This window comes from Trachurus japonicus, chromosome 23 (assembly GCF_045865225.1).
Source record: "Trachurus japonicus isolate A0001 chromosome 23, Traja_1.0".
NCBI lineage: Eukaryota > Metazoa > Chordata > Actinopteri > Carangiformes > Carangidae > Trachurus > Trachurus japonicus.
The window spans coordinates 14,337,697-14,347,447 of record NC_140929.1 but is presented as its reverse complement, the minus strand read 5'-3'; positions in this window follow the sequence as shown (position 1 = coordinate 14,347,447).

Below are 9,751 nucleotides of genomic sequence, written 5' to 3'. Positions count from 1 at the left end.
TTTTGTGTCCTTCCATATTTCTCTCCGTCTTTTTCTCTTTATATTAAAACATGTTCGGACAAACTAGAGGTTTTTGATATGAAAACTGACAAAGCGCCAGATATCAGAGTCGTAATCATTGTAATTTCTACCCCTTTTCTTGCAGACGCACAAATGTAGCCCAGTGAGCTAAAGAAAGACAGCTGGGTGTATACGTGGCTACAAAGGCCTCTGCTCTCTGTGAGGGAACAGTGCAACACTCTTTTTTTCTTCCTCTTCTTCTTCTTTTTCCTCGTGCCTATGTATATTGTAGCATTAATCATTTTCTCCAAGCTGAATGTCACAGAGTCTGCCTGCTAGCCCTGAATAAACACTGTCATCCCGCTGCAGGAATAACCTTCACATATTGCTATACTGCCATGTGTACTTGTGTGTGTGTTTGCCTGTGTACGTACAGTACAGTATGTATGTGTGTCCCCTCCAGCCTCACTAAAGGTTAGGAGGCCATGTAAATAAAAGAACAGTACACGCTGTGAGAGTCCGCTTATGTATCTGTACGTTCTCACCAGCCTTTTATAGCACAGTGTTGTGTTTGATTAGTCTGAAGCAAGGTAGGCTATCTCTCCTTACAAACACATTTACACACACACGCACACACACACACTGACACCCTTTCTCTCTTTTTTAGTCTATCTCTCTCTACATCCCTTCCTCTCTTTCCTTCCCTCACTCCAACTGTATCCCTCGTTTGTTTTCATTAGTGTGATTGCCTCAATGTCTCTCTGACCTTCAGCCATCTTCAGCACTTTCCTTCTCACACACACACACACGCATGCACGCATACACACACAAACATTCCTCAGGATGATCACTTCTGATTTTAGGGCTCATATTTTTTTCCCCCTATCTCTCATTCTTTCTCTGTCTTTTTTTCTTTCTTTCTTTCCAGGAGGCAGTGTGTCGGTTGTTGCTCTTGCTCCCTTATACATTCTTGCGCGGGGGGAAAAAAAGTCAGAAAATGAAGGTCCTAATTACACTTTCACTCCCTTTTTTCCCATTTCTTTTGAAGATTTCTAATGGACAGTGGGCTGCAGTGTCCTCTTCTGTGAAAGGTAATATACTGTAGAAAAGGAATGGGCTGGAATAGAGAGGAGAGGAGAGACGAAGAGAGGGACAGGGGCAGAGGAAGGGAGATGTATTGCTGAGTAGCCATGACCTTCAGCAGTGATTAGGGACAATTAAGTCTTGAATGGCAGATTGAACCGTAAAGCCACTGGGAGAGAAGGATGTTGGGAGAAAGAGCAGGATGAGATTTTTTGCCTGTTGCCAAGGTGCGGTCACTGACACACGTCCATACACCACATCTGTAAATGCTTTATTTGCCGCCTCTCATCACGTCAGTATTTATCGGCAGCGGCGTGGAGACGGAGGGCTTGTTGTGTGGGGGGATGGAGAAATGATTAATATTAATTCGAGGGCTGATTGAAGGCAGCACTCGAGTGAAGTGGCTCATGATGATGTCTCCTGAGCAACTCCCACGCACTGCTCCCGCCATGAGTGGAAAGAGGGGTGGGGGTGTGGGGGGGGGAGGTGGCAGGAGAGGGAAGGAGGGGAGAAGACAGGAGAGGACGCGAGAAGTGACAGCGTGAGGGAGACGCGAGATGTGCTGGCTTCCGCCATCTGCCCACCCACTCTTCCTTCACCCATGTCACAACACTGTATTTCAACGCTGTTAAAAGATCACCTGTCCCTCCATGGAATGTGAAGGGCTTTCAGGTGTAATAATGAAATCTCCATCTTTTTGTGAGCATTCCTGATTAGCACATAAGCTAACACCGAAGCTAAAGTAATTTAAAAAACCCTTTTTTTCTCTCTTTCGAATTAAAACTTTGCAGCTTTAAGCCGAAAGTCGATTTTGCGAGTTGCATTCTTATATTTCATTGACCTGTAGTTGCAGCAGAAGTTGAACTAGTCTCAACTTTTTTGCTGGATGCGCCTATAAGCAGGATTCCACTGCATCTGGAGACCTGAGGACAGATGGATCAGGAGGAAGGAAAAATAAAACAAACAGCAACTCAGCATCATCACATTGGCCAACGAAACAGGCTACGTGAAAGCACACATTCCTGCTAGATTACTTTCTGATGGGAATGCTGTATTTTTACTGTTTACCTGGCGATTATCGCAAAGGAGGATCTGGATCGTATATCAATGTCTTGCTAGCTCCGGAAATAACAGAAGACCTCTTCTTTTTCCCTTTTCTTTTTTTAAAATTTTTTTTATATAATCTCTAGGCAGCTTTGTCCTACATGCTTGGTTGGTGTGGTGCTAGTTACTGTAAAGTGGAGAAATATGAAGTTTGGGTGTTTGCAGCATGTAAAGATAGAGGTTGAATGACTGACCTTTGGAAACTTTAATATTCAGTATGGATATAATAAACACAAATCAGATTCATAAGAAGATGTTGTTCTATGAGATGTTCTCATATATTTCTACAGGTTATGACCTCATATTTGAGGACATTATGTTCTTCTAAGTGTCAAAGAATTCTGTCTCTGTAGTTAGACTTATAAAGAGTGACCAGAGGTGCTGGGTTAAGTTATGCTAATGTTGCAGGGATCATCAGAGTGTACCGGGAGATAACATGGTTTAAGGTCCACATTGCTTGGAGGGATGGTCTGGAGGCCTGGGGTTGAATTGGTAAGAGATGGTCTTTCTGGGTGTGTGTGTGTGGGTGTGTGTGAGTAGCCGGGACTTGGCGATGCAGGATGGGGAGGCCAGAGGCGCTGAATTGGTGAAAGCAGTGGGCAAGGAAGGGGCACCCTCAGGTGGTATGTGAAATTAAGAATGATTAACAGGCAAGGAAGACCAGGAGCGGTGTTTTGGAGCTAGACTGGTTTAATGAACATAGCTAGGGGAAAGAGAGCATGGCGGAGACTCAGAAGCAGACTCATATGCATGCAAGCAGGCGTTCAGAGAAACAGATGCAGACAAATTAGCAGAGAGACCTAAAAACAACCTAATGCAGAGTTTGGCCGGGTGCAGACAAGACTAAGTACATGCAGAGTAAGAAAAAATTCACCTGAGGGTTTTACCTTTAAAAGACCTCCAATAAGAACTCTTACACAAACAAGTGTATAGATAACATGCAACATAGATATTTCACTGTCTTTCAGAGACGGTGTATCTTGCATAGACTTGTATCCAGGTCACTGGCGCGCAGATAATCTAACGTAAAGCAGGTGAAGTGCCTGCTGAGAGGCAAACGAGAGGCGAGGACGTGTTGCAGCGTCCGTCAGGGGCTGACATTTATTTTGGCTGGGACAGCTGATGTAATTAACTTTTAGACCTTCCTGTTCGCGGCTGCTTCTCCGGGCAGGTGTGCCAAGAAAAACAAGCCAAAAAAGCTACCCACACCCTCCCTTTCACCCTTTTTAAACACATCCACATTAATTTGCACACACACATTCTTCTGCCGTTCCGTCTCTTAACGTCAACGCCTCTTTCTTCCACTTTTCCCTCGTTCTTTCTCTCTGCCCTCGCTCTCACTTCCCTGCTCTCTTCTTTCTTCACGTCTCTCGCCCCGCCGGTGTAGCGAGGCGTCTCCAAGCTTCAAGTCCTTGTAACCAACCGCAGTGGCTTTCGGTTTCCCTCCATCAACACAAAAGAGCTTCCGTACTTTGTAACAATTTGGCACCCTGGGGAGAAGCGCTCGGTAGGCCTACAAGTTAACTTCAACCACTGTGACACTCCACAGTTGCTTAACACAGCACTTTTTTTTTTCATCAGCCTGGCAGTTTTGCATTGGAATGACTGACAACATACAGCCATCAGCTGCATGTTTGTACCTTGTATGTGTCAGGGAGGCTACAAGAGTTTTCCATAAGTTGAAGAGTTTTAACAGGTTGTGCTTCTTCTCACGCTAACTTGGAATTGGCTTTAGTGTTTGACGACAAGATGAATAAATGAATAAAAATGAACGAATTCCATATGAGGTAATGGCATATCTCAAAGACACGTCACATATCCTCTTTGTCAGCCGCGCCGTGTGTAACCCACCACACCTGTGAGCACCACTTGGCATTTCCCAGGAGAGATGAGCTATGCAGACTGGGTCACTTTAGAATTCAATGGGCATCGCAGGTGTACTTTGTAAACTGCGCCTTTCTCAGCCGTATCATCTTTAATAATGAATAATGATGCCTGGGGCCTGTTTTGTTTATTTGCCGGCCTGGAAACAGAATCTGGCTTATTTTGCAAGGAGGCTGATAGGAGGCAGATATGAGGTTATAATGGTTGGCAGATGCACTGGCCCGCGCCAGGCTGCAGAGCAAGCGAGGTGTTTGTTTGTACAGGCTGATTTCTCAGACTAAACGGGTGTCGCGTCCTACCAGCTGCTTTGGATCAAAACAAGCAGCCAGAGCAGGCGGGAAAATGGACCCCCCCCCCCTCTCTCCGTCCACCTGGCAAAACAAGATGGGACCTCGCCGTGACAGAGAGTAAAACATCTCCGCTAACAAACGAGCAGTTTGCTGAGATGACACATCTGAAAGGCCTGCTCTGTTGTCTTAGCTGTAAATTTAGGCAGAATTCAGTCACGGGTTAAGAAAAAAAAAAAGAAAAAACGAGACAAGAGGAGAATCAGTGAACTCCTGCTTTGTCTTCGGATCGGGGTCAGACTGAAATATGGGATGTAACACAGGCTACGAAAGCCAAAACGCTATATTTAGTCTTGAGGAGCCATGAGCAGAGAGAAAGAGTCTTCACCTCCTCTTCTCTTTACTCTCTGTCTGTCTGTTCTGATACACACATCAGGTGATCGTGGTGACAGCAGCCTTCTCTCACTAATCCACTTCTGCGGGGAGGTGTTTTGCTCGGCGCCGGCGGAGGCATTTGGTTTGCATTAAAACTTTGCTTTCACTGCGCACGTGAATGCGTCGCTGTTTTTCGCCGTCACGCACTGCTGCTCGTGGTCAGACGCCATCAATTCCGCGCGGTGGGCTCTGAAAGAAATAGTAAATCACATTGGTTATTCAGGTAAACAACTCAAAAATGACACCCCAGAGAACTGTTGCGTTCACTCAGCAGTTTGCTCTCACCGGCAGCGCCTCAGAAAGAAAAACACGGCCCTATGCGCTCATTTAATGGCATGTCATATGTTAATTTTAATGACGGGTTTAGCCGGTGCACAGGTGCGTCCAAGCAGAGGCTGCAGGAAAGAGGTTAATGCTCTCAGCTGCTCGCACAAACTTTAAGTGCGGCGGGAGGAGAGAGTTTGGAGGGAGGGGGTGAAAGGGACGAAGAGGAAGAGGACAAGCAGAAGAGTTTGAATGAGTTCTGTGTGTTCCAACAGGTTTCTGCATCTCTAGGAAACTTGCTGGTCTCATTGGCCAGCGGGCCACTGCCTCGGGGAATACTGAGGAAATGTCCTCATTTTCTGTTTTCAGAGGCGCACTCCTGTGTGTGAGTGTGTGTATGTGTGTGTGTGTGTGTGTGTGTGTGTGTGTGTGTGTGTGTGTGTGTGTTCCCCAGGTGCAGGTGGGGTTTCTAGAAAATCATCCGTTCTCATGGAAAAGAAAAGTTCTCCTCACCCGAGCTTGGCTTTGTCTTCAGTTGTTTTGAGTAAATAAGAATAACAAGCTCTAAATTGGTTGTGTGACAGCATTAATGGTTTTCACACTGTCTGACATTTATGTTGTTGTTGTCTTGTAAACATAATTACAACGCTGCCACTGGTATTTTCTTTCCAGTCAGTAGCAGTGTCAAAACACAATAATTCCCTCTTCACTCTTTATACATGAGAGATGAATCCTTCATGAAATAAGCTTGCATCTGTTACTGGGTTAAAATGAGCCACTTTTGAAATGATACACTGTCTTTTTGTGCAGTGGGATTATTTAAGGAGGTTTCCTGCCTTAAATTTTAAAAAAATGATGTTGTGCAACAATTTTTCAGCAGTTGAGATAAACAAATTCCTGGAGTGAGTGAGTGAATTCTCCCCTCCTATACCTTCTCATGCCTCCATCATCTCTGCTGCTGCTCACTCACACGATGAGCACACAGTGTCAAATAGTATCAATCTTTTAAAAGCCATACGGATAACATGGCTGCAGGCCACGGCATGGCATGCGGCTTTGCTGCGCTATCTCCGCCTTTATCGCCTGCCTGTTACTGCATGGTGCCACTTCATAAATAAAGCCATTACAACTGGAGAGAGGTGGGGAGGGGGGGGGGCAGAACTGTGTATTCACGTAGACAGACACACATAAACACGCTGACACACTCATACACACACTCTCTCTCTCTCTGGGCAGGTACTCAGTCTCCTGTCGCTGGGGAGCTTTAACCCTGACCAGCTTAGTTCAGAGGCGAGGGGCTTTATGGGACATTGGGGAGCAGCTCCATGGAGTAAATAGAATATCCAGTGGTGTCTGTCCCAATCTCAGATTAAGCCACCAAAATCTCAGCAGTTTTTCACTCTTGACAGAGGTGTGTGAAGAAGACACACTTTCAATGCACAAAAAAAAAACACACACACACACACACACATACAGTGTCTCTGAGCAAATCCCAGTGCAGCAGGTTTTATGCTGACACTAAAGAATGTGTTCATCTAGGAGTGAAGGGCCTCTCTCTCCCTGTCTCTTACCTGCTTCTCTGTCTTTCCGACAGACCAGCTCAGTTGACTGACTGACTGAAGTGTACTGTAGTGGGGATCTGACAGGGATCTCCATGCGATCTGCTGCAGCTCCCAAAGGGCCCAAAGCTAAAGCGCTCTCTGAGCATATTGGCGAAACATTACTCCAGCTGCATGCAGCCAGCTCGCAGGGTGGGCCCCGTGTTTAGAGAGCCTTGTACCTTAACTGAAAAGTCCAAAGAACAAGTGTGTTTTGTCAAACTGTACTTGAGCAAAAGAAACACTGCTATCCCTACTGCTTTGGTCATCAGAGCTCGCTCCGGACTAGATGTTCCTGCCCTTTCCTCCTGCGTCTGTGAAACCAGGAGGTGAATGATTCAAAGCCAAGCAATAGTTAGGGATTGTTTGAAGAGGGCTGGCCTTCAGATCCGTGCTCCACAAAAAAAAAACATGGGACTCTGTTGGAGAAAGACAGGGAAGGAGAGAGCTGGAGTACACCCAGTGGTTTCAGAGAGAGTACTAGATTAAATCGGTGCCACTCTCTCCATGTTTCCTATACTGCCCTGTCCTGGAGACAGCAAGGCAAGGCAGAGAGTGTGAGGTGGAAGAACATGTTTTATGAGACAAGTGAAGGGTGCTCCTGAACCAAAAAAGGAACTGTGCAAAACAGACAGTGCTCGGACTCAACTGCAAAAAAAAACAGAGAGTTTAGAACAGAGTGGAGATTTAGGGACAGAGGCAGCAACACACACAAACAGAGGTGGGATTATTGTGGGAAAAGATGACTGAGTATGTGCACTCCAGAGCATCCATGCAAGAAAAAACAGACTGATTTGCAGGGGGGGGTTATAATTTTTGACACAGTGTAAGATCTAAATATTTATCTTTCTGTCTCTTTGTTAGCTCAGACAGCTCTGGAAATACTTTCACAAGTCACTGATAATATTTATAGTTTTTACATATGGGCTCATAGCACATTCAGAAGTGGTTTAGGTTTCTCCGTGACATGTGTTTTCACACAGTGCCCGTAATGATTGAATTCCAGCCTGCACATAAGTGTTTTTTGATCTAGTTGGCTTGATCCTTGCACCAAAAAGCACCACCGCACACACACACACAAATCGTGCTACAGTATACTGTCTGCGCACATGTGTACACACACAAGCACACACATCACATTATACGGCATCAGCCAGGCTCAAAGTGGATCATTATTTACTAAACAGGTTGCCTAACAAGAAAAGACTGATTCCCCTGCAGGCTTGTATAAAAACCCTGGAAGCATGGCGGTGGAGCAATATCCATCATAATTGATGTGTTGCAAAGCAGATTACACACATTAGCGCACACTGTTCTAGCTATGACAGCTCCAACTGAACATGACAAATTCCATAATGTGAAAAAAAAGGTATTTTACTCTCTCTGGGTATTAAAAGGCACGGCAAATAACAAAGAGGCATTTGCATTTGCTGGAGTAAATGTGAGAGTATGTGTTTGTGTGTGCATATGTTAGTGTGTGTGTGCGTCCCTGTTTAACTACACCTCCTCCATGCTCTCATCTCTACTTAATTACATTCTATTTGTTCCACTTGGGGCGGAGGGTCCTGTAAACTGTTTGGAGCTTGGCACAGCTTCCCTTTGCTCGGTGACAAGACTTCATTCAACAGGGCTAATCCCAACGTAGCATTAGCTCACACTCGGATGATGCGTTCGTGGGCCACCGTCAGCCACGGCATTATTTACTGAACACAGCACAACAGATAAGCCCATTGAAATTGCGGCAGCTCGTTCATTGTTGGGGAGGCATTAAGGGTGTCTGTCGCTGCCTAATCAGCGGGCTGGATGCTGGAGAAATAAATAAGCTTTGGGAAGAGGGGCGGCTTGACTCACTCGCTCCCTCCCTCCTCACTTCTTACTCAGTCATTCACTCTCTCAGTCACTCTCCTCTCACTCTCAACTCAACAGCATTGCAGGAAAACTGCTACTGGAATTCCAGTCATCTCTATTTCTGTTTTTATTATTATTATTATTATTATTTAATAATATTATTCTGTTTTTATTTTGAGCAGAAATTTAAATTTATATATTTATTGTTATTAGTAAATAATATTTAATGGAAACTAAAATGAAAGTGTTTCCCAGTAGTTTCCTTCATCTTTATTGATCTCATCCTGTTTTGTGTTAGTTGCTCAAAACAGATAATTTTACACAATTTTAAATTGTTATATATACATTAGTAAGAAGTCACAATTTAGATTGTATGATTTTGAATTTAATTGTATACATGTAAATGTACATCATCAGTGTTTCTGTGTTTAAACTTATTTAATTTTCAGCAGCTTCTTTTTTAGCTTTTTGATTAAATGTAATATATTAACTAATATCTATATCATTTGAATTATTTTCCTCAGCACTAATTGTCAAATTCATTTTAATTGTAAAAGAAGGCCTGGGCTGTGCTATGTGTTTATGTGTGACCGAGCTGTTCAGAGCCATGTCGTTAGCCACACACCCACTCCTGACGACCCACTAATTAACACCCCATGTTAATCACTCTCAACCCAGCCAATAACCGGTGACATGCCATCATGCTGATCGCTACATCATACCACAGCACAGCAGCACGCCCAAGCCAGGCGATATTTTCCATTTCTGCTCGCTGTTGTGTTGTAGAGACATCTCAGTGAGTATTTTGACTTATTTCCCAGTGCGAGAGTGAACTGTTTTAAGTGTTTTCCTGAGCCAGAAGTTGGTATTTAGCACGACTGTCATTCACAGAGTGATACTGAGGTGATATAAATACTCAAATGGTGACAAAGAAACATGTCACAACCACCACTCTCTGCTCTTCCAAACCATCTGTGGCTTTAAAATTGATCCTGTATGTTTCCCCATGCAGCTCCATCATTTCAAAAAGCACATTTATTTTTGTCACCATAACGACTGCCACATGTATTAGATCTAATCCATTTGCCCGATCCTACTTTACATACAGTGGTTTAAGTACATGTTGGCTAAATATCTTCCCAGTGAATCTGCCGTTCTGGCTGAAATAACGATTTTGATATAAGTTAAGCTGATTTGCTTAAGCTACCAAGTAATTAACTGAACTTAATCATTTCATTTCAATTCATT